The sequence below is a fragment of the Marmota monax genome, unplaced genomic scaffold (genome assembly GCF_021218885.2).
Source record: "Marmota monax isolate L192 unplaced genomic scaffold, Marmota_monax_Labrador192_F-V1.1 WCK01_AAM20220418_F8-fsc00090, whole genome shotgun sequence".
Lineage (NCBI taxonomy): Eukaryota > Metazoa > Chordata > Mammalia > Rodentia > Sciuridae > Marmota > Marmota monax.
The window spans coordinates 7,377,005-7,403,814 of NW_026695219.1; the positions used below are offsets into that span (position 1 = coordinate 7,377,005).

Below are 26,810 nucleotides of genomic sequence, written 5' to 3' on the forward strand. Positions count from 1 at the left end.
TGCCTAGTCATTCTGCCTTAGCACTTGCACTCAAAATGGAGTAGCTCAGGTGGGTGTTGTGACACATGCCTATAATCTCAGCAAATCAGTAGGCTGAGGCAGGAGGATTGCAAATTTGAGGCCAGTCTCAGAAACTCAGCAAAAGCCTATCTCAAAACAGGGATGTGACTCAGTGGGTACCTGCTACTGAGTTCAATCCCTAGTACCAAAGAAGAAGCAGCAGCAGCAAAGGTAAACTGCTGCTTTACAAAATGTAGTAACTCAGGGGTATGTATTGCTGTTCTATACAACATGGAGCAACTCAGAGGAGGGCACAGCCTGCTATTCACAATTTCTAACAAAAGCAACAACAAAATGAACTCTTTTTTAATTGGTTTTCCTCTACTCTGAATCCATTATCCATTATGTTCTAATATTCAGTTCACTTTTGTCTTTAGAATATGTGAAGCTCATCCATCTTTCAAACATATGCTATAGACTACATCTCAGATCTATATTAGTTCCTAGAGTTACAAAAATTCATGATACAATTCCTTACCTCAAAGAGATGACAAAAAAAAAAAAAAAAAAACCAACAAGAGGAAGCAGATAAGTAACAGGTGATGCAGATCCCATCAACCCCAGAGGAAAAGTAACTAAGTCTGGGAAGAAAGAATCAGGACATTATTGGAGCATAAAGGAGTGACATGTAACTCAGACTGGAGAGCCTAGGGAAAGCTCTGGAAAAAAGCTTTGTAGGTAGAGAGTGGAAAGGAGGCAATTCAAGTTCTGTCACAGGACAGAAAACACAGCAGGACTGAAGAGCCTCAGTACAGCAGGAGCACCAATGCAAAGTGTGTAGACACAGCCAAAAAGACTGGAGAGGTCAGCAGGGAACAGAATATGAGGGTCTTTGTCATTACTCTAAGAACATAACCCTGGGTGTTATTTGCAGGTAATAGGGAATCACCAGATGGTTTAAAGAAGAGAAGTAATTACCATCAACATTCTATAGAGCTACTCTTGGCTAAAGGAAGAAGACCAAACTGGAAACATAGAAATCAGGACAAAGGTTGATGCAGTGACCCATATAATGGTAGCCTGAATTGAGGTATTGGTAGTGGAGAGAAATGCTGAAATTAAAAAGGAGGATAGACTGGGTGCACTGGAGTGCACACCTATAACCCTAGCTAACAGGGAGGCTGATGCAGGAGGATTTTAAGTTCAAGACCAGCCTCAGCAACTGATGAGATGCTGACTCAAAATTGAAAAAAAAAAAAAAAGGAATGGGGATATAGTTCAGTGGTAGAGTGCTCACCTAGGTGAGTCTGGAGTTCGATCCCTGGTACTACAAAAGAATAAAGAAATAGTACTGACCAGATGTATTACAGACTGATGTAGAGATAAGGGAGAAAGGAGTCAACAATGACTTTCAGGGGTTCTCCATAGAGCCATTCAACCATTACTTACTAAGTAGCTAGCAAATACCCTGTTTCTAGGTACCAGAGATACACCAACGAACAAAATGTTTCATTCTTATGGCAGTTTTATTTTAGTGAAAGAAGACAGACAAAAAACAAATAAAGATCCCCACAAAACCTGCTCTGATCATTCTGGCTAATACCAGTTGTGTTTCCTTAGATTTGTGCAATACACCATGCATTTTGGAACCTAATGACACAGAGCAGATTCACATCATACAAACAATGATAGATTGATAAGGAAGGTTGGAACTCCTCCATTCTGATAGAGCAGATCAAGTCTGAAATAGGCCATTTATGTTAAAAGAATGTCTAAATGATTTTTAAGGATTTTTTTTTGTCTTCTAGGAAAGAAAAAGAAATATTGCTTGAACTTTTTGGACAATATAGGGAATTTTCAAGAGAATTTTGACTATATTTTTTTCACATTTTGTGATATGTTTAAAACCTAATTAATTTCCCATCCCAATTTCCCAGGTAGAGTCCACTGTATTTCTTGTTATTTTTCTCTAATTGTTTAATATGGGTAAGTAAATAAAATGACTTGTATAAGCTTTCAAGTAGTTTTAGGCTCATGGAGACAAAAACTGAGCCTTAAGAGCCTTGTGTGTCTTTCCCACTGCCTGGTCACTAGCAGAGTTGCTGGCACACGAGAACCACTTTTAAAAATAAATAAATAAATAAAGACAAGCTGAGTGGAAACTGATGAGGCTCAAACACATCCTTATTGCAAACTCTGGTTTTCCACACAAAACACAACCAAAATCAAATTACGGAATAATAGTAATAGAGATGAAGTGAAATCTATCTCATGAAAAACAGAATTAAATAAATATCTCACACAACACCACAAAAATTGACATTAATTTTAAATGACTTTTATCAGCCAAAAAATGTGATTTCTAGTGACTTAGAGAACCACATTAGAATAAGGCAAGGGAAGAGCAAATTTTTTAAAAATTCCATGGGGGGGCGGTTAATTTCTGAACACCTTGGGACAATTAGAAAAATTAATGCTGCTTATGACAACTCAACTTTATTTATTCTAAATAAATCCTTTATTTATCCTTTATTTAGGATCCCTAAAGTTCTCATTTACTTTCCTCATCAACTCTTAGGTTAATATCCTAGGGGCAACCTTATCATATTTATAGGAAAAGTTCTTTTTTATTTTAGAAAAAAAAAAACTGAGAAAGGTGGAGAATCTAAATTCTATGATTTTAAAGAAAAAGACTGCCCAGAACTCTTTCCTTCTTACCAGATGAGGGGTGAAATCCTTAAGATATCTTAAACTTGGTGTCCAAGCTCAGGATTTCTTTTGCTACACAAAGCACTAAAAACCACAAGATTTTATTTATGTTAGTTTACTGTCTGTCTTCCTGACTAGGATGTGAACTCTATTAAAGACAGGAATTTCCCTCCCTGGGTTCTTCACTGCTGTCTTCCTAATATCTACAACAATGTCTGATAATAAACTAATAGGTTGTCAGTAGCAGCTGCTGAATGAAAGAATCGAGACTTAGATGGCTGTACAGCCTATTTTTGGATTACATGTATAGGTAATTAGTGTGTGTCAATCAGAAACACACTGAAACACTTTTTAGAGAAGTTTATCACCAATGCAAATATAAGTTACCAATTTGTTTGATTAGTACAGCAACAAACAATGCAACCCAATGCAAGGAAATTTAAGACAATTCAATTCCCATGACCTTGACTGTGATGAAGGAAAAGTGTCATCTACATAGTCAGCTGGTTTCCACCCTGGAAGGGTGTGGTTACTGTATAATCCAAAGTCAGAACCTAAACTCCTACCTAAGCAATGCCTAAAATATTAGACCTCAAAGACTTCTCTGCATAAAAAGGCTTTTTTTTTTTCTTTCAAGCTCCAAAAGAAGACAGTTTTTGCAAGGTATAAGTACAGTTAAATATAATAATCAATTTCTTCTTGTCCTCACTTCAATTTTAAATTACTAGCGTGCCAGTTCAGAATTGAACACAATTTTCCCCTTGCCAGAAAAAATAATTAAAATAGGTATACTTCTCCAAGGTGGCCTAAGGACCATTTATGCTCCTGGATAGTTAAGGAACTTTCTTCATCCAAAATAAAAGCTCCATATCAAAACACAGTTGGTCTTAATTATAAATTAGACAAATTGAAACTATAAGCCCCTTCTCATACTACATCCTAAATCACTCTTTGGTCCAAACAAATTAACATTCAAACAAAACACAATATACATGCAAAAGTCAATATTTGGTATTTGCTTAATAATTGTATAATTCAACATAAACCAAAGCCAAACCAAATAAAATCTTTTTTATCAATATTATGAAAATGTAGAAATGGATCAAAAGAATAATATCCTTTCTGGACAGCTTTTGTGTGTGTGTGTGTGTGTGTGTGTGTTACTGGGGATTGAACCCGGGGCTTTGTGCATGCGAGGCAAGCACTCAACCAACTGAGCTATGTCCTCAGCCCCAAAAGAATAATATCCTTTCAATGTCAACATAGGACCCACTGTCTAAACAAGCCCAGTGAAGGATTACTTTATAGTTTAAAATAATATACGATTTTTTGATTTATTATTTATTATCAGGGTCAGAATGAAAAGGAGATGTTAATTTTCAGAATTTTGTCTATAAGAGTGTAAATGATTCTTGTATCATAAAGCCAAAATGATTCGTTTTATTGCCCTGAGTCATTAACCAATTTTCTAATCTTACAAACTTACTTTAGCATTCTCTCAGTGTCTATAAATACTTATCCACTGGAATTTTCTAGAGGTCTGATTTCCTACCCTATTGACTCCCCCCCCCAAAAAAAAATGACAAATGCTTCCTATCTTTTTGTATGAGAATCATATTTTTACCTTTTTGAAAAATATACTTGCATACATTAAAATGTTTATATACTTTCTTCTTAGATGCCTTCAGAACATAAGAAAGGTAAATTGTTATTGCTCTATCAGTCACAGCAAAAGAAATGTGAATTGATTGCATTATTCATTCTTTAACAGGCTGATTATTGATCCTTTAGTGCTACCTTTGAATTATTTAGTTTAAAAAATCTAGCAAATAATTACAAATTATCAGTGACTATCCATATTCTTAAGAGCATACTATTTTACCAGCAAAGACGCACATTAATATTTTATAGAGGACACATAAGAGTACATAAAAGAAAAGAGCATACTTTGTTGCTAAATGCTGCATTTACTTGTATTTTTCTTTTCATGCTTCTTTTTCTTTTAAAGAGAGAGAGAGAGAGAGAGAGAGAGAGAGAGAGAGAATTTTTTTTTAAAGTTTATTTTTTTAGTTTTCGGCGGACACAAGATCTTTGTTTTTGTATGTGGTGCTGAGGATCGAACCCGGGCCGCACACATGCCAGGCAAGCGTGCCACCGCTTGAGCCACATCCCCAGCCTCCTCTCTTCATGAATCTTTAAAAGTTAGAATAAGAAATACTGCATTTTCTCCTGAAAACACTGGATTTTATTTCAAACTAAGGTACTGTTACAATACCTATAATAAATATTAAATATTTCCACAATGTGATTTATACATATTTTGTTTAGTTTTAGCTCATGTCTTAATGGTATTAGTTAATATCTCAAATATCTAATGAAAAATTACTCTAGGGTGGTTATTTATCATCTGATATGTTTTAATCACATGCCACAAACCCAGATGGAGTTCAGGACATGCTATTCCAACATATAGCATCTTGGCATAATGGATATTTAAAGCTAAAGGATTTTGAGAAAATGACAAGAAGCAGGAAGGCCACTCTGACTTTCCTTCTGCCCTCCTCCCTGAAACAGGTCATAAAACTTAGGAAGGACATTTTAGCAGATCAAAAGACCCTCATGTGAAAGGTGGCCTCCATAGACCCCGAAAGGAGCAACATCCTTACCTCTAACACACAGGGGTACAGAGAAGAATCTGAACCAACAGGCCTTGCTAAGGGACTCCAGCTTATTATAGTTTCCTGATCCCTGCTTTGTCCTACCATATTTCCCCTCTATTCTCCATTCTCCACCAAACCTACTACTAAAAACACTCCAGTTTAACTGTTTCTTCCAGTCCTCATTTCCTTATCAAGGTCTCTGAGCCCCTAATCAGTCTTTTGCTATAGAAGCCCCACACATAAATCCAAGATGGGCTGATTTTTCCTCTCCTATATTACAGAAAGGTTTTGAATATCTTTGTCTTTTATCAGCTTTAAAGGTCTAATTAATCTGCATTATAGGTGAGAGAAATAATTCTTCCTTGTGAAACAGAGGTTTCAATGCCTTTGTGTAAGAGTCCAACATGGGCATGGGAGAGCATGAGAGTCCAGCATGCCCAATAGCTACAATAGCCATAACCATAGGCTCCAAATTGTCAACTTGTAGGAACCATAGGCTGCAAAAGTCCCATTTACTATCACCACAGCTTAATTATTAATAGCTCCCCTTTTGTTCTCCAAATATTCTACTTGGATACTATACAGACATCCTATAACAGCATGTGCTTCTAAAAGGCATGCTAGGCTTAATAATATAATGGAACGAGAAGCTGTGGATTTTTGTCAACCAACTACAAGTAGGTAAGCTGAACCCTGAAGCTAAAATTCTGTTTCGAGTGAATCTTTCCATATGAGGTACTTATTGAAGTACCTAAAAGGACAAGGAGGCAGGGTTTTCAATAAGTTTACAGAACAGGCTGGTAGAGCAGTTTTTGGTGCTTGCTTGGAAAAAATGCTTACAGTTGTATGTGAACCAGTCTGAGACTTGATTTCTTCATAACATGTTGCCTAGAACTGTGCTTATAGGTGAAAAGACCTCCAGTTCTGTTTAACTGTAACTCTTGAAGGCTACAGATATATTTAAATGTAATTAGTAAACAAAAAAAATTGCTTAGGTCAGTTTGCAACAAATGCACATCTCAAGGACACTATGAGGCTTGTCACTATGCATAAAAATGTAAAAGCCATGAAAACAGAGTTGAATGGCAAAGCTGTAACAAATCTTTTCTGGTTAAGACCTCAAGGAAACAGTCCAGAGTGGCTTGCCAGTCCCTCCCCTGAGAACAGCACCTCTGGGGCTAAGGTCCTAGTTGTACTCACATGAGAGAGATCAATCATGTGGAACTAAATCTATCCCCAGCTCCCAAAGAAAGGATCATTAGGCAATATTTCTTGGAAAGATGTCTTTTTTTTTTTTTAACAGTGGGTGTTTCTATGGTGCATACAATGTCAATCTAAACCATTTTTGTCAAATAATCAAATAAGCTAGTGAAAATTTCTTGAGTGTCAAATACTTTCAACAAAGGAATAGGTTCCCTGCATATTCCAGAATAAATACAATTGAACATGGAGAGATTCTCAATATCAATCCTTCATATGACTGAAAAGTAAGCATTTCCTCTCCCTGCCTACAGCTGACTACTGAGGGAAGACAGGCCAAATGCACATGACCGAGAAGCTCAGCACCACTATACATGCATGGACACCACTCTCATCTGGCCCTAAATTTCATCTTATGCTAGCCTCCTCATTCTCTAATGATCATTTATGGACTTCCTGAGTCTCCAAAAATCCAAATTCACCAATTACCCTGAAAAATTCTAGCAGATGAACATTCCTTCCATAATGAGCTTCTGGTTAGAAGTGTCCTCGAATTCCTGCCATCAAATCTACAAACACATAAATTTGTTTCTGTATCCATTCTGTTACTTTTGTTCTAAGGGAATAAGTATCTCTTGCTACTTTTTACCACTTATACAACACCTTCACTCCCCCATGAGACTATAAGAGTCATGAAACAGGAAAGTTACATCTCTACATCTCTGGGTTTTAGCACAAGGGAATATATCAGGTAGTCAATAAAAAGTTGTTGACTGAATAAGTAAAATAAAGCTTTCCTGGTTTCTCATCTTGACGTCAGTAGGTGTTTTCTCTCCTCTTCAAATAATAGGGAAACAATATTAAGGGGGGAAAAATCCCAGAGGCTCTTACAAAAGCTGGAAGGGGGTTGTTTTCCATAGTATCTATGACACTTTTCTCTAAATAAAGAACATTGTCACATTCAGACATGGTTTGTTCCACCAAAAAATCATGGGCTATAAGCTTTGTATCCAGTATGGCTGTGTTAGGTGGTGGAATCTTTAAGAGGTGAGGTGCCTGGGGAAGGTAATTTGGTTGTGGAGGCTCTACCTTATGGATGGATTAATACAAAGTGTCTTGCAGCAGTAGATTAGCTCCTGTGAGAGGAGTATGTTATTCAAAGACTAGGCTTGGCCACTCCCTAGTCTCTTTCTTCCTGTCTCACTATGTGATCTCCTTCTTTAGCACATGTCACTTGCCACTCTAAGGTGCTCCTGCCATTGTGGTGCCATCTACTATTGAGGCCCTCACAGAGCCAAGAAGATGCCATGCTCTTGAACCTCCAGAACTGTGAGCTAAAGAAACATTTTTCTTTATAAAGTACCCAGACTCAGGTATTTTGTTTCAGCAATAAAAACACAGACTAAGACAAATATATTCTATCAGAAATACTACCTACCAACATAGGAACTTTATCTGCAAATGTAGTGTGACAGAACCTGCTTGCGCCTCATCATTTTAATATTTAACCTTACAGTAAAACAAACCAACACAATTTGCAAAGTAGGATTCCAAACTGCCATGATTATCAATTTAGGTAGAATACAATTGATAAGGTTCATTCTGGACTTAACATGAAAATTTAAAAAGACTGAAGCCCCATCCTTATCACTCCTCCAACTGTTAATCATGAAATATTCAAATAGCCACTGGTTTAGAATTCAACTATCCACAATTAAGCTATTGTGAATTGAGCTGCTATAAACATTGATGTAGCTGCATCACTGTAGTATGCGGATTTTAAGTCCTTTGGGTATAAACCAATGAGTAGAATAGCTGGGTCAAATGGTGGTTCCATTCCAAGTTTTATGAGGAATGTTCATATTGCTTTCCAGAGTGGTTGTGCCAATTTGCAGTCCCACCAGCAATGTTAGAGTGTGCCTTTTTCCCCACGTCCTCGCCAATACTTATTGTTGCTTATATTCTTAATAACTGCCATTCTGACTGGAGTGTAATGAAATCTTAGAGTAGTTTTTATTTGCGTTTCTCTAATTGCTAGAGATGTTGAACATTTTTCATATCCCATTTATAATAGCCTAAAAAAATAAGATTCTGACTACTTTTCCAAAATTGTCTGGCAGAACTGCCTCTTCATCTTATGCAGTATGAACCCAGAGGAGTAGATACAACTGACAGACCCTTACACCAGCCACACATATCAACAGCATTTCCTCATCCTTCAAGGTACTTGTCACTCCCATAAGGCTAAACTGAAGACCTAGGTCTGGAGTTGGTGCCTTTTTTCAGGGTGCGGAGGTGTTTTGCACAGGACAGATTGGGGGAAATGCAGGAGAAAGAAATTTCTTTATATTTCCCAAGAGGCTGAGACTCAAAAAATCCAGTCAGTTTTTTTTTCCCTGTTCTTTTTCTCCCTCTGTTCCCTTGGAACCTTAGGAGGTGGCCTCTGAGGGTCCATTTTTCAATCTCTTATTGAAGAGGAATTAGTTAGTATTATTAAGATTAAAGTGAAATCATTTCAAACCCATCCTTAAGCTGCAAAGAAACAAAACAGTAAATTAGAAAGGATGTAGAAAAATCCACAAAGATGTATTTGAACAGCAAAAGCGAGAACCATTAAAACCCTTTCGAGGGCACTCCATGTGTCCTGAAAAGGGGAGAAACCAGTTCCAGCAAAGGACAGTCCACATAATCACATGCAAGAGCTTTTCTCCTCCAGTCTCTCAGTAACAACTAAGATAGGTCATTAAATGGACAAGGGGAAGCGGAGAGAATGGCAACTTCTTTCTCAATAAAGTCCTTATGTCACTCAAGATCCGAAATTAGTTCTGGAGTCACACTGGGAAAATGTGCTTTAAATTTGGCTGCCGATCTTTTCTCCAGTGGTCAAGGAGAATATGCTGTTGATTTGTGCTCTAGCATTTCTGTGGCATACTTAGAGGCAGCTCTTTTTAAAACACGGTTTAGACAAAGTTCTGTGTGTGACTGACACTCCACTAGAAATCCTAATAGTTCTTGGGAAAGTATGAGCTCACTGAGTTAAATATAGTGTCAACAGGCATGAATGATTAGCTTGATGCTAAGTCTGCATCAGGAACATTAATCCTGTGCTTCAAATGCTACTTTTATTTTTAATGTCACAGGATTTTTATATAAACATTAATCTCTACAATACCTATAATCTTTATATTGGACACAAAGACAAAAGAGACAAGAAAATAGTGTCTTAAACAACTTATTACTATTCATCACTAGCAAGGCTGGTCAATTGTAGAAAACAAAAAAATCTGTGGACATCCCCTAGTCATTTAAAATCTTTAAAATCATACGTAGCTCTTACTTATCTACATTATAAAAGAGAAAAGTTTTTGTCCTATTATGCATGTTATCCATTCAAATCTTGCTTCAAGCAAAGAGTCAATTTAGATTAAAGGTTATGTGTGTGGTATTATATTTACTTATGATAAATTTAATTAGTTAAAATGCATAATCTTACATTTCCAGGGTTGGGGTCATTTTAAGTGCTTATTTTTGTCTGAAGGAGTGGCATTGTGCAAACTTAAAATGCTGCTTAAAATTACCCAACATCTGTCAGAAAAGAGGAAACTACAGGAGAACAAGCAATAAATCCATTTCCATTCCCTAGAAAACAATTCTGTACATTAAAATTTTTAAGCTTCTAACACTATAAAACAATACCTTTGAGCAACATATATACTTTGTTGTTGTTGTTATTAGGGATTTAACCCAGGGGTGCTTTACCACCTAGCCACATCCCTGGCCCATTTTATTTTTTATTTTGAGACAGGGTCTTACTAAGTTGCTTAGGAACTCACTAAGTTGCTGAGGCTGGCCTTGAACTCATAATCCTCCTGCCTCAGCTTCCCCCTTCACTGGAATTACAGGTGTGCACCACTGTGCCTGGCTTCACTTTGTTTTTAAAACTCCAATAGAAAGTATATTAGCATGAGAACAATTGTAAAATGGTATCAAAGGACCCTGTGCTGATTTGAATACATACCAAATGTAAAAACAATCTCATTTACTGGCATGTTCCCTTTCCCTGCTAAAATTGATTTTCGTAAAAGAGAAAAATTTATGCAAATTGATGGTTTGTTTAAAGTAGTGTGGTATGTGTCCCACCATCCCACTTATATCCCCCATCAGGACAGGGCCAGGATTACCACAATACCAAAACCCATTTGCTGGTGAGGGAAGCAGGTGAGTGGACACTAGGGAGAGAAGCTATACTCTCACTGCAAGGACTTCTCCAGCCCCTTTCACAGGGCAACTGCTTGGAAGAGGATTATTCAATATTTCTAACATTCAAGTCATTTCTGGCCACAGGAAAATACTACCTTGAGGCTATTGGTAATCTTCTATTACAATTAACAAACAAAGAGAAGGGAATTTCCATCACTTAAATCCACACCAACTTTGTAAAGGAGACTTTGCAATCTGCTCTAGGTAACCTTCTACAGGTTAAGGAACTTTGAAACAGAGGCCCACTCCTTGCACTTCTACCCACTGCATAAGACTAGAGGACATAAGTTTTATAATCATGATGTACATATATGTCTGGATATTTGGGGTTCTTCTAGATGGGCCTTCTCCAGAGCACTTCTCCTTCTACAATCCATAACTTCCCAGACTTTTTAAGCCTGTTGGATTTTGGATTGTATGATATCAAAGAATCACCCTTAAGTTAGTCTTTTATAGGTTTTAGCTACTTAATAATTCATTTATCAAATTCTTATTGAACTTACACTGTATGCCAGATAATCAGCAAGGCACGAGAGCAGAAATTACTAATACACAGTGGGATATGATGAGGTGGAAGAGTCAGCACACAACCGTAATTATAAAATAGTGAGTTAAGTACAAGGTTCTTTGGGAGCACACATTAGGAAGACAAATCCTGCCTAAAGGATTGGAAGAAACAAAATGGACAAAAGATTGGATGTTTGAGCTGGGTACTGATGCATCAACAGGAGTTAAACAGTGAAAATCACAAGGGAAATGCAGGCCATGACTCCAAAATCACCAAATTAATTAAGCCAATAGCCAAGCTTGCATGATGCAGCTGCTTCCCCTCAAAGGAGAAATGGCCTGAAACATCAACTTCAATCCCATCATAATTTTTATACATCAGCTTCAGTATGAAAATTTCCTTTAAGTAAATCAGTCATACAAACACACCTTCTAACTAACCATACTATATAAAATAGTATGCTGTAATACTTATTGGAAATTATATAAAACATTTCCCCATATGAATACTAGAAATGCAATTCTAAGGAGGACGGAGTAATAAGTAGCATGTAACAAACAACTTCTCTAGAGTTGAAAAGGAAGCATTAACATTTTCTATTTAAGGAGCAAGAAAAGAAAAAAAAGAAAGAATGCAGAATAACTTGCTATGGAGTATGTATATGTAGTCAGGCTGATTGCTATTTGCTCAAGTGTCTAGAGCTTGCTTTGTGTCTAGGGCTTGCTTTTTTTCAACAGCAAACAGACCAAAGAGGATAGCCTATCTGAAATACTAAACCCTTAAGTGCTCTTCTCAGAGGGCAGTGGTGGGCTAGGAAGAAGCTCTGTGCAGAAAGTCTCTCTTATTACCCCCTTTTCCAGGCCCTTTTGCTGGCAAAAAGCCTACTGAAGAAACAAAGACAAGATCTGCAGTGCCTCAGCACTCAGAAAATTATGACAGTGGGAAGAACGAAGATCTGAGATTTAAATCCTTTAAACAGCAATATTCTTTGTTCCGCATAAGACATCTGGCAATCTCAGTCCACTGTACTTAATGGGAATTCTTTTTAGATATACTGATTAATGTGAGTACTTAGGAGTCAGTCCACAAAGGCTTAACTAGAATACAACATAATTCTTAGCCTTAGTATCAAAAAGTAGTAAGGACTAATACGACAATGTACATGAAAAAGATACCCAAACCAGCTTTTGTAGAACAAAAGAATTTATGGTTCTTGCAAATGTTTATCACTCTAACTCCATGTCCAATCATATAACAGCAAGTATAGAGACACTCAGAGCAAGAGCCAAATGATCTGCCCATTGCATCAAAGGCCAGGAAATGATGGGCTCTCTGCTCGTCATGGGCACTGTTCATCCAAGTCTTTTGATTTATTTGATTCTTTTCCCTGTACATAATACAGGAATCTAAGATTCAGAAGTACTACACATGGACATCCAATCTGAAACTGCCTCATGGGGCCTTATAAATATTCTTTAATCATAAAGTATTTGTTTCTTCAATTCTTACAAGTTCTTGGAAGATGCACAGAACATGAAAAATAAGAGTTTTTCAAAGAAATAGCTCTGGTCACCTTATACTTTCTCGCCAGTAACAAAATGGTCTTCAATTCAAGACCTTTAATTTTATGTTTGCTTCATCTGTGCCAAGCACTAAGCAGAAGTAGGGAGAAGGTTGGAACACCAATATCCACCTCCAGGCTACACTACTTCCCACTCAGTACTTCCTGCTAGGAGGTCAGTGCCACTCCCAGGCACACAGCTTGCCCTGCTTCATGCCCAAATTAGACTTGCACATCTCCATACCAGTATGATCTAGAAAAATGTATGGTGTACTAGACCCAGGTCACCTTAGTTAGCCTCTGAACTGACTTTGCTTAGTGACAATCCAATCTTAATTAGAATAAGTTATACTCCATGTATGTATAATATGTCAAAATATGCTCTACTGTCATGTATATCTAAAAAGAACAAATAAAAAAAATAAAAGCTTAGTGACAATCCTAAATCCAGTTGGTTTTCTTCAAGTACATATTTTCTTTCCAAGTATGATTCTGTAATTGAAATTATTTGGTGTTAAGTTTAATTTGTATTTTATTTCAGAGATAGCTATTGGCATTGCATTTACCTACTGGATTTTTACCATCCTTAAAGGTTGTAGTATTGGTTTTGTTGTTGTTGTTGTTGGTGGTGGTGGTAGTTTGGTTTTTTGCAATTCCTGTGTCTACTTATTTATAAATTACTTTTTGACTTGTTTTTTAATATTTTATTTGCATAAAAAGATGAACAAGATATAAACACATGTCCTCAAAAATTAGTAATACACGAGGCTGAGGTTGTGGCTCATTGGTAGATCACTCGCCTAACCATGCAAGGCCATGGGTTCAATCCTCAGCACCACATAAAAATAAACAAATAAAATAAAGATATTGTGTCCAACTACAACTAAAAAATAAATATTTTTTTAAATTAATAATAAACTAGAGAAAATTATATCTACACGTGCACTCAAAATAGTGCTATGATTTGGTACACAAGTAAAAATCACAAGTAAGAAAATGGATTAGTTCGGAAAGTGCTGACCCTCACATTCATCTGCCGCTTGCATGTCAATAGGTACATGTCCACTATTCTGTCATTGTCAATCTAAGAAAGTCCTGAATCTTAGGTCAAAAGCCCTGTGGGAATTACTTAAGTTTCCAGATGTCCTGCACATTTAAGAACCTACTGTATTAAGAGAGTTCAAGAAAGTCAAAAGGCACCAACCATAGACTTTAGAAGAAAATATTTCACATTTTGTGGATTTAGAAAAAACCTACTATTTGAACATTTAAATATTTAAGGTCAATAAGAAGCTATTAGTTTCTTCAAAAGAATCTCCTTTTCAGTTTCTCTATAATATTTTATTTCATCTACAAAATAAATATATGCTTAGATAACAAATATTAGAAACATCTGTGCTAAGTTAAATTTTATCTATATTGTTCTGAATTTTACATTAAGAAAACATATATATGTTTATTACTGAGATTATGAGATTTTATTTCTTTGGGACAGCTTCCCTGGTCCTATAAAACTGGTATTTAAATTACAAAAATTTTATTATATTCAGCTTTTCAAAAACATAATTACTACATAGAGGAAGGTATAACCAGTTTGATGTGTACACACACAGACACACAAACACACACACATTTAATCCTTTGAGTATTATACATAAACACATGTTAAAATATTGAAAAACAAAATTCTAAAAAAATCTGAAATGTCATCTGCCAAACAATTTTCAGGTTATCTCTGAGTACAAAAAAAAAAAAAAGTGGATTTTTCTTGTTAATAAAGCAACAGACTGTTTCTTAATTTTCTTTTCCCCACCCTTTATTTAGCCAACCTCTGGTAGCATATAATAATTTTCAATTAGCAAATATAATATATTTGGTTTTATGAAACTGGTGAGTTGAATAACAAAAAGCAATATCCTAATAGTTTGCCTCAAACAGGAAATTACTTGCTAAGAACAAATTCAAGGGAATATTTATTTTGAAACAATTATTCTGTCTCATGATTGTCTGTGAAATAAACAGCAAAGGAATGATGAAGGCTGTCTGCTGATGTATACCATAATCCCAGCCACCTGGGAGGCTGAGGCAGGAGGATCACAAGGTTGAGGCTAATCACAAGGTTGAGGCTAGCCTAAGCAATTTAGACCCTGTTTCGAAATAAAAACAATAAAAGGTCTGTCAATATAACTCAGTGACAGGAAGGAAGGAAGGAAGGAAGGAAGGGAGGGAGGGAGGGAGGGAGGGAGGGGAATTTGACCATTTCCATTTGTTTCACTGTGGCAAGAAACTGATTTCTATGTGACACATGAGTAAAGCAAAGCTGTCTGTACAAAGGAAACAACCACGCCTTTGACACAAAAATAACAATTGCTGAAACTGAGTACTAAAAGCCATCACCACTATTGAACACTGATTCACTACTGACAATTGAAGAGAAAAAAATAAAAATTCTAACGTTATGATACTAATAATAATTTCATCTGAAGCAACATTCAGGAAGCTGATTAGATGATCCTAATGGGTGATTCAAAGTGAAAGGAAAATACACCCTTAGCATAATTTAATAAGATCTTCAGATTGAAGCATATTCAAGGGTTTCATGAAAGACCTTCTCATGGCCTTTTAATAGCTCTTTCCAATTCCAATTAACTTGTTAAATGCCAATTCTCATTACCTCATCAGAAATCCAAAGCCAGTCCTTTCTGATTAAATCATTGAATAACCGTTAGCAGTATAGTACCTAGGAAGTATTTATGGATGGTCCAGCACAGATAAGCAGCTCTCATCTCCATGCAAAAGAAAAGAAAAACTGGAGTGGCTAATTTAAAATAATAATAATAAATGCTGTTCATCTCTGGGATGCACTAGGTTACATTTACCTAACAAACTGCCCTTCCTAATTGTTTTACTGGGGTTAATATTTACATTAGCATAATCTTTTCATAGTCCCTCAACTGACAGTGCAGAAATGTTGATTAAAGAGTTCCAAGAAGATACTGAAGAAATCAGACAGTACTGTGGGCCGTCACTGCTTTCCAATGTGATGAGTCAGATCTCCCTACTCGGAGTCACTCACAGGTTTATGGGCTTCCTGACTGAGCATGTACCCACACTGGCAGATACCACCTGGGTCAACCCCATACCAACATCCATTGTTTGCACAGAGTGGCCTGCAGCCTTTGTATCCCCATCCACCAGCTTATTGTCCCTTAGGGCTGGAAACCTGGCTCCAGAGACTAGGGGTTTAATTCAAAATTCAAGGTTGTCTCCATATTTCCAAGACAAAGGACACCCCTCCCCAACACACTCTGAGCTTGAACAAGGTCCTTTTTGCAAACCCAATTTTCTTTTATTTTTATTTCTTGTATCCATGAGTATCCTAGGACAATAAACCTCCGAGAAAACAAATATGAACCCCTACAAGAAGATCCATAACAAACCCAATACCTACTTTGTGTAAAAGTTATACAAAAGAGACTGTGAATATTCTATGCTCTAAGCAACTTTTTTTTTTCCCCACACAGTCTTATGGATATTATCATGGAGGAAAACAGGCTTTGAGGATAAAGAACAAAATAAAGCAATACCAATAAAAACTGACAGGAAACTTAAGCTTTAGAACACCTGGCTGAGATAAAGGGATTACCAAGTTTGTCTCTTCCAGAAGCCAGGTAAACTGTTAAAATTCATTTCAATAACTATATCACTAGTAATACATTAATACTTTTTCCAGATTAAAAAGCTTAAAATATGTGAAGTTATGTCCACAATTTCTTGAGATGCTAGGGTGGGTTCTGCTTAGAATTATATTATCAATTAGTGGCAGTCAAATATAATAGTTGTTAAACAAAAATAACTGTAATGCAAGTGCTATGAGTCAGTTATGAGGTGTTCCCCCAAAAGCTTCTGTGTGAAACAATGCGACAAAGTTTAGAGATGAAATGACTGGGTTATGAGAGGCTTATGATATCTAGTGCATTAATCTGCTTGACTGGATTAACTGGGTGCTAACTGTATGTATGTTGGGTGTGGCTGGAGGAGGTGGGTCACTGGGGGCATGTCTTAGGGTATATTTTGTCCTGGTGAATGGAGTTCTCTCTGCTTCTTTGTTGCCATGTCCTAAGTTGTTTTCCTTCTCCACACCCTTCCAACACGCTGCTCTGCCTTACCTCAGGCCCACAGCAATGGATTTGGCCATCTATGAACTGAGACCTCTGAAACTTTATAAGCCCCAAATAAACTTTTCCTCTTTTATATTGTTTTTGTCAGGTCTTTAGGTCAAATTGGTGAAAAAGCTGACTAACAGCAACTCTGACTCTATACCTTCCATTTAAGGGCTGAAGTCAGCAAACAAACACATATCATAATATGACATTTATTATTGATGGCTTAATGAAGATAGGTATTATTCTCCTTAAAAAGCTCCCAGGCTCTGCCCATTTCTTTGCACCCCTTCCAGAACATTATACAGCATAAAGTGGGTGCTCCTTAAATCTCTGCCCATCCTCTTTTCTATCCTTCACCTGGAAGGCAATCTGCCTCATTAGTGATCCACTCTCTCAATCATCACATACACAAAATGTTAAAAATATAACTTATGTAAATTTCAAAAAATTCATTTAAACTGAGAGGGCTGCAGTGGCATATACTACTAGTCCCAGCTACTCAGAATGCTGAGGCAGAAGGATGGCTTGACCCCAAGGGCTCAGGGCCAGCCTAGGTAACATAGCAAGACCCTATATTATTTTTTTTTAATTTAATTGTACATTTTGTTCATCTAAAATGGTATTTTATGGTATACAAATTACTTTAATATGCAGCTTAGTTATTTTTCTCAACTTATGACACACTTGCTTTTTAAGAATTCCTTCAGTTCAACAGTTCAAGGAAAGACCAGGTTCCCATCTTTCTTTAGCATCTCTGCACTCTTCCTGATAGGTAAGCATAATATAAATATCATTCAGTAAAATATAAATTGTTTTCTTTTGTCCTTTGAGCTGAGTGCCCTGTAAGCAGCCCTACTTCCTACCTGTTGAAGTTGTTGGTAAATTTTAACTAAAGAATGAAACAGAATGCAGTTGCTTGAAATTCTCTTAGCTTAGCCTGTGTAAATTCCTCCCTTGTGCATTTTACCTATCTCATTCTACATGCTGGTGACTTCCAAAGTCCTGTTGCACTGCACCTTTCTACAAACCTTTGCATATGGATATTTTATCACTTGCTAGACATCTCCTGGCACCTCCTATGGTGTCTAATGGTGAACTGATCACCCTTTTCCCAACATGGTTGTCAACAAGCTCTGCATGGCGGCTGCACCATTTAAATAGCTCAAGTTCAAGTCTCCATCAGCTCTCTCACTTTCTGATCTGAATCAATCTCCACTTCCTGCCAGTTTTGTATTTATTAATTTATTAGTTCTTTAGTTCATTCCCAATATTGCTTAACCTAGTTTAGATGCCAGCCATCTCTCACTGAACAACTGCACTGTCTCCTATCTGCACTAGGGTAGAATCTCCACCTGCATTATCCACACGGTATGGCCAGCACAATCCACCTAAAATGAAATTTGGCTGACTCCTCCACTTAAACCCTGGGTGGCTCTTTTTTGATTGCTTAACAACAAGTTCTCATGTGTAAAACTAAAACTTTGAGAATCTAGCCCAGTTAGCTCTCCCTCTATCCTCTATACCTCACTATTCTTAGAAAATTCCTCTTATCTCTTCTCAGCTACTAACCTGTACTCATTCTTTAATACTACTCTCAAAATTGTATTATTCAGGGTTCTCCAGAGAAATAAAAGCATTAGGAAATACATGCACATGCACACACACACACACACACACACATACACACACATATACACTCACTCACTTATGGTGGTAATTGGTTCATGTGATTATTAGAAGCCAAGAGTACCATAACTGCCATCTGCAAGCTAGATAAAGAGGAGCTGAGGGCTGGGAATGTAGGCTCAATGGCAGAAAGCTTGTATAGCATACATGAAGCCCTGGTTTCACTCCCCAGCATAGTGCGGGGGAAAGAATAAAGAGGAGCTGGTGGTGTAATCTAAGTCCCAAGGTCTGAGAGGCAGGGTAGCTGACGGTGTATGTGATTCCAAATCAAAGGCTAAACACTAGAGAAATGGGAAGAGGGAAGAAGAGTGTGTCCTCTGGTAGAAGCTCCAGAGCCTGAAGACCTGAGAACCAATGTCAAAGAAGAGGGAAGGAGAAGACCAATGTTCAATGTTCCATCTGTACATGAAAAAGAGAAAGACCTGACCTCTTCCTCTACAGTTTTGGTTTATTTGGGGCCTTCACAGATTGGATAATGGCAGATTTTCTTTACTCAGTAATTGATCCAAATGCTAATCTTCCAGAAGCACCATCGTAGACACAACAAAATAATGATTTACCACCTGTCTGGGCATCCATTAGCCCAGTCAAGTTGACACATAAAATTAATATCACATTCACCTCTTCCATGCCTTTCATGGCCCCACACTCTTAAGGAGATTAGCTTTCCTTCCTGTGAGCCCACCTACTGCAACCACATTGCTAACTCCTTGAGGGCAGGATTTACAACTTAATTTCCATCCCAAGCTCATAATCCAATGTTTCTCTCACATGGTAAGTCTTTAATAAAAAAATAATAATAATGAATGAATATGTGGAACTCAACAGTGAGAGCTAAAGGTCTATATCAGGAAATAAAGTTAAACATCCTAACTGCAATAACAAAGAAAGCGGTGTTACACACTACCTTTCACTTTTCTGAAATAATGTTAACTATTTTGAGAGTATTAAGGCCATTAAAATGATACTCCTATCTTCCATCCTCTCAGCTGCAAAAAGTATCTATGTCTTCATCCATGGAAAAATGTGTCCCTCTCTGGGTGATTGTTTGTCTGTGTAAACAAGCACAGGACTCTCACTTAGACCCTCTCTCTTCCCATACACCATTCTTTCACTTCCATCTCAGAAATAGTCCTTAGGTGTATTCCTTCCTCTACTTCTCAGAGCCAATGCTATAGTTCAAATCTCACTTAGACTATTGTAACTACTTCCTAACTAGTTTCCCCTCTACTAGTCTCTCTCCACTTTTTATACTGCCTGTGCCCCAACCAAAATCTGATCATTCCCTTAAATCTTCTCATGTGGTTAAGAAAAAGCTGAATATTGTTAGTCTGAACTTCAAGGCCCACGCTGTCTTACACCACCCTGCCTTTCTCACCTGCCTACAGGCTTTGTGCTAGAATCCCAGCTAACCTGCCCATCACTTCCCATCAAGCTCTGGTGAGCTGAGTTTCTCCAGTTTTGCTCACACTGTTGCTTTGACTTTAACCCTTTGTCAACTTAAAAACAAACAAACAAACAACAATGACCCCATTTCATTCTTTCAGAAGACACAGTTCAAATGTTTCTCCTGGGCAAAACTTTCAACCTGCTCAATCACAAATCATGGCCATTTTCAGGGTTTCCATGGCATGCAATGACATAGAAAATATTGGCTCTATAACCACTATAAAATAGAACTCCTAGAAAAAAAAAAAGCTTAGCAATTACATATGCTTGAATATTTACTGCCTAAGACAAAGCCTGAAGCAAAACAAGTGAGCCAAAAAATGTTTGCTGAATGAAGCTGTCTTCATTACATTGCAAACCCTCAGAGAAAAAACAAGGTCTTATTTATCACTAAATTTTAGGAAGCATCTAGAACAGCTTCAAGATCAAAACACATCTGTGGAGTAAAAGAATGATCCGCTTTGGTGACAAATATGCAGAATAAGTAAATAAGTTAGAATAAAATGCTTTGAAAAGGTAAATATGTCCAAAATGATTTAGACTCTTTTATTATGAAATATGTGTGGCACACAAACATGTTAACAGGGCTAACAGAGTGCCTGACCAGAAATCTCTGTTATGGGTTCACTATGAGATAAGAACTAAAATTAAGAATAAGTTTCCAGGAACTTTTATAGCAGCCTGACATGGCTGAGACATCCCAATGCATGATCAGTGAGTCTGTCTGGGGGCAGGGGGTGCTGTCAGGTTTGAATATTGTGCAACTCATGTGCTAAGTGGCATGCGGGTCAAGGGCTGCAGAACAACCACAGCGCTACAGGACCACATACTGCCCCATGATAGACTGGAAATGAAAAAGGTCTCTCACCAGAGACAATTTGAAAAGGACTATTGAATCGAATAGCAAACTTCCATGTTCCACAACCAGTTTCTTCATATTTCCTTTCATATTTGAAACCTTTCCTTTCCAAGACATAAAACATTACAGATGGAAGCTACCTTTGTATCCCTTCCCAGTCCTTGAGTCCCTCTTTGCTCTCCAGAGACAGCTTCTCCAATATAACTTAAATAGGCTCTCATCAAAGCAAATCAGAGCTGGATAGTAGTTAAGGTGGAAAATAGAGATTTAATTCAGGACTATGGCACTAGGAGGAAAGACCTCAGTATAGATCAGGTCTCAGTTCTAAATACAGTACTGGCAAGTGGGAAGGTATAGGCAAGGAGCAGGGCAGTGCCCAGGGATAGAAAATGACCAAAAGGTAGTATATCAGGGGTAAGAGGAATTCTGGCTAAGCCAACCTGGTAGGATTCTTGCTAAAGATAGACCAGGCTGATCAGACATCACCTGAAGGATGGATGAGGCTAAGGAACCAATGAGATGCAGAGGATGATCAGATATGGAGGACTGGGGAGGGGGAGGTTCTGGCTAAAGTGACTTAGCAGAATCTTCCTAAAACTGGCTTCTATAAGGAAGTACAGAGGTGAGCACTGTTTGGGCAGAAGGTTCAGGAGACTGACTAAAGCTTGGTCAAGAAAAGAATCTTTGTCACTACTAAATTTTATTTAAGGGTTTGAAATCTTCCTGCTGAAGTTTAGATGGCAATGTTCCTTAGAAACAAAAGAAAATCCATTAAAAATTAATAATGGTAACTGTTACGTTGAAGGCTGCAATCTAATAGTCTATTTATTATTATGTGAAAGCCTGCTCTGTGCCCCTATTTGTGAGCCCTTTGGCCATGAATGGCCAACCTGATTTCCATATAAAGGGACATCTACTGCTTCAAACTTTGATAAACACCTTCTACAAATGCACACAACTTGAAAATAAAAATTACAGATCATGCTGTAAGGGTGTAGAAAGAAAAAGGCAGCATGGATAACTGATTTCCACAAATCAAAACAAGCTCTCTAAGAATATAGGGCTGATGAGACTTAATTATAAAAGATGCTTACTTCAGTATTAGAGGTCAGTCTGGAAAAGGCACAGCAGAGAGCAGAAATGCCTTTGATGACAGGTGGGAAATACAGGCTTCCCACAGTTAATGAAATGGGCACGAGCATGAAAACATGCCTCCTGAAACCCAAACCTTCTATTTTTATATCGCTGCCAACTCATTTCCAAAACAGCCACTGCTAATCAAACATGTTTGGCTGCCTCCTTATCGAAACTTTACAAAACTTTAATTTCAGCCTCACGAGCCTTGCAGCTGTAAATTAATTGAATAAAATTTACAAATGTTATGTGGTGATATAAAGCACTTTCGAGGTCTTTTCTCTCTTCAGTTGACTTAGCTACCTAGCATGCCAGTTTTGCTTGACATGAGTTCAGAGCCCCTGGAAACCTTCCTAATCCTACTCTCTAGGCCTGTGCCTATTCATGGAACCATGTTAACCCATATCCAGAAAATTAATAAACCTCAGATGTGTTTAAGCAATCAGAAATACTCCTGGTTCTTCTTGCCATTCATTGTATTGTAGACATCTTTTGCAATGGGAGCGTCCTCTTCAAAAGACCATAACAGCAGCAGATAAAATCCCTGAGCTTATTAGCATGCAACAAAACGTCTCATTTAAGATTACTGTGGTCTAAAGCTGAAGCCAGGAATTAAATTTACTGAAGGTGAAATCACTTATGCATTGGTTTAACACAGATAGTCCCTGAATCCATTTCTGAACTCATCCATTTCACAATGATAGTGCAAAAATTATTGCAATTTTTAAACAGCAAGGCAAGTAAAACTGATTAGTCCCGCATCTGCCAACTGTACCTACCAAGTGAGTCAGCTAATCAGTGGTTACATACATCATGCTGAAGGGGAGATGCACAAAGACCATTAGCTTTCTGAAATGAAAAGTTTTAATTTACCAAGGTGCTATAATTCATTTATGATTTCCATAGTTAGCAAAGAAGAACTGAAATGTATCCCCCTCTGGTTGGTTTTCACAGTACAGTTGTCACCCCTTCCAACTGAGGTCGAGTCTTCACTTTCCATTTTCGTCAATTTTATAAGCATCCGGAAGATCTCCAGCCCACATAAAGCCATGGAGGGAATGGAGGTGGTGCAAAGCTTCTGCCCTGTGTTAGAATACCTGGATTGAAACCACCTCTGGTAATAACTGCTAAGGGAATTTTATCAAGTACTTAAGCATTGTGGGTTTTGTTTTTGCCTCCCTCCCTCCCTCCCTCCCTTCCTTCCTTCCTTCCTTCCTTCCTTCGACAGTGTCTTGCTCAGTTTCCAGGCTAGTCTTGAATTTGGCAATCCTCCTGCCTCAGTCTCCTGAGTTGCTGGGATCACAGGCATGTGCTACATGTCTGGCAAAGGGTTTGTTGGTGTTGTTATTTTTGTTGTTGTTATTGTTGTTTGGATGGTGCGAGAGATAGAACCCAAGGCTTTTCATGCCTGGTGAGCTCTCTTACCTCTGAGTCATACCCCAGCCAGGAAACTTTGTTATTAATAGTACAGTGAGGATAACAATAAGCTCTCAAGTAGGTTGGTGTTAATGTGAAATAAAAAAAAATACAGGAGTGGGGCACAAAACAGGTACTCAATAAAAAACTTTCATATTGTAAAGATATCTATTTTTTCTCCCTTCTTTTGAAAACAACAAAAAAAATTGAACATACCTTACTGCAGATTGTTCTTTAAATATGTGGCCTTATACCCAACTCCAGCAACTTTATGAGATTCTTTTTATGATTTAATCACAAAAACTCAGAATACTAGGTGGCTAATGGTTACAGAGGTGATTGTTCACTGCCCCTGCCCCCCACTCACCAACAAGAAATCCAGAGAATAAATCCCTGAAGCAAATGTTCATGTCCTCCCTTAGTAATTTTGGACTTAGCTGAATTTGAATTAGCTAATTCAAACAAAGTCCATTAAATAAACAAAATCCCAACACTTGTCTCTTTAGACAAAAAGCAGATGGAAACAATACAAAAGACTGCTAATGCTTTAGCAAACTAAACATTCTTCCAAATGCCATTTACAAAAGCCCACCAGACCTCCAGCTGTGACAATGCCAGAGAACCCCCATGGAAGTCCTAAGTGTATTTAACTCAGGACCAGACACATGATAGTATATTTTTTTAAAAAATCTTCCAAATAAAAACATCTAAAAATGAATTACTATTTATATCACTGAGCCAAGGGTTCAAATAGCCAAAGTTTTAAAAGAAAATAAATGTGTGTGTGTGTGTGTGTATATATATATATATATATATATATATATATATATATATATATATATATATATATATATATATAAATGTGTCTGGCTATTTTCTAAAAAATGAAACTCCAAAGAAATATAACCATATGATGAAATTATATTAGTCTTGTTTCTGACAAAAAAACAAAAGTAGTTTTGAACAAAAATAATTCAACAGAATAACTTACATAGATAGATGTTGCATCCATCCAAACATTAAAATATATACTGAACACCTACTATATACCAAACCCTGGACAAGGTGTTATGGGGGAAAAAAAAACACCACCAATACAGCTTGTTCCTAAGATCAAAGAGTTTATAGCTCAGGGAAGGAATTCACAATTACAATATAAAGTCATAAGAGCTATGCCAAAGAAGGGTACAGGTTATGCTATGAATGCAGATACCTCAGAAAACAGTATCCCTACTTACAATCTCAACAAAGAGATGATGCCCTCCCATAAGCAATGCTATCAGTGTTTAATCAATTTCTCAAGTTCACCTTCTCTAAACTCCGTGCTGTACTGAGTTCCAGATCTAACTCTTAAATACACAGATCAATTTTTACATCACAATCATTGAATGCCATTGACCCCATTTTCATTAATTTTATTCATCACTTCATTAGTAAAACATTTTCCTCAAACATGAAACTGATTTCACTCCCTTTGTGAGAAACCTCCAGTAGTTCCTGTTGATAGAGGATGAGGTTTCGAGTACTTAGCACAGCTCATCCCAGCCAGCAAATACTTGCTTCATTCCCTCAACCAAATGAAGACAAAGACAATCACACTGAATTCAGTGCTGACATATCACTACTCTCTTTCAGACCTTCCTATGGATAATGAGGTGATCCCTCAAAGCTCCTGTGTCAATGCAGGAATGTTGAGAGGTGAAAGGGCTGGATTGCTGGAGCTGCCACCAATTAGTCCATCCTAGTGTGAATGGACTAACTGGGTGGTACCTGTGGCTGGAGGAAGTGGGTCACTGGGAGTGTGCCCTGGAAGAGTTTATCTGCCCTGTGGCCCCTTCTCCCTTTCATGAGCTCTCTGCTTTCTGGCTACCACAAATGGGGCAGAGCTCCTCCACCATGCCCTTCTACCGTGATGTTCTGCCTCACTTTGGGTCCAGAGTAGCTGATTCAGCTGACCATGGACTGAACCTCTGGAACCATAAACCAAAATAAAGGTTTCCTCTTCTAAATTGTTCTTGTCAGGTAATTTGGTCCCAGCAATGAAAAACTGCTGCCTCTGCTGCTTTGCACAAATTATTCCCTCTTCTTTTTTTTAAATATTTTATTAGTTGTTGATGGACCTTTATTTATTTATATGTGATGCTGAGAATCGAACCCAGGGCCTCACACATGCCAGGGAAGTGCACTACCTCTGAGCCACAATCCCAGCCCCTATTCCCTCTTTTTAAAAGGCCCTTTGCTTCATCGTTGCCCAGTCAATTCTTTTCCTTTCTTCTGCTACACTGTCTTTTTGCTGTGTGGTCTTCTTTGACTCCAGACAGGGCAGCATCTTTGCTTTATGCCTCTGTAACACATGCCTGTGCTGTAAAAGTGTGTTCATAGACTGGTGCAATTTTATTTATTTATTTATTTATTTTTCTCATGGACTATGAGCTCAGTGAGTTCAAGAACCATTTCTTAATTATCTCCCAGAATCCAGCACAATGCATGATACAAAGAATGTATCTGATAAAAATCTGATGAATGAACTAAGAGAATTACTAACCCATTATAGCTGCAAGTCTAATAAAGGAAATTACTGCCTATTAGGCTGGGACTGTACTATATTACAAAGATAAAATTATACTGGACATGGTAAAGAAATACTGGTATAATCTTGAAAAAGCCTCATACAATTTTTTTAATAAATGGATTCCTCACCCTTCAGCTGTACCAGCCTAATGTAGGGTGGCCCTAGAGCAGTCACTCTGCAATTTGCAGTTCATTGGGGGCTTAAAGCCTAGCTCAAGGGAACACAAGGTTGGTATCTAACAAACTTATTTTTAAGCCTAAGGTCAGATTTTGTTAGAAAAAATAAACTCAAAGTGTCAAAAGAATCTTAAGAACTTAAAAAAAAAAAACCACACTCTCTGCAGGACAAGAAAATCTTAACTGCCTTTGGCTTCCAGGAAAGGTATTAACTTGCATTTAAAAATTCAGGTTGCATCAACAACTTCAGACATCTAGCGCTCATCAAAAAATGAAAAGAAGCCTCTGACCTGGTTCTTACTACCAAACCAATGATTATAAATTGTCTGGCCTCCAAGTTTGTTTCACTAAAGTTAATTCCTCCTGGGACTACAAGAGCAAACCTGAGATGGGGTGGGGGCCTGTTCAGGTGGAACACAGCCCACCTTATTGTGAGAATCTCATTTTGCTATCT

At 37.5% G+C, this 26,810-nt stretch overlaps 1 protein-coding gene across 2 annotated transcripts in view; it reads right to left on the minus strand.

Annotated features, from left to right (window-relative positions):
- The window catches only part of Smyd3 (SET and MYND domain containing 3), a 709,978-nt gene that overhangs the window by 289,060 nt on the left and 394,108 nt on the right, over positions 1 to 26,810 (minus strand). The window lies entirely within an intron of this gene.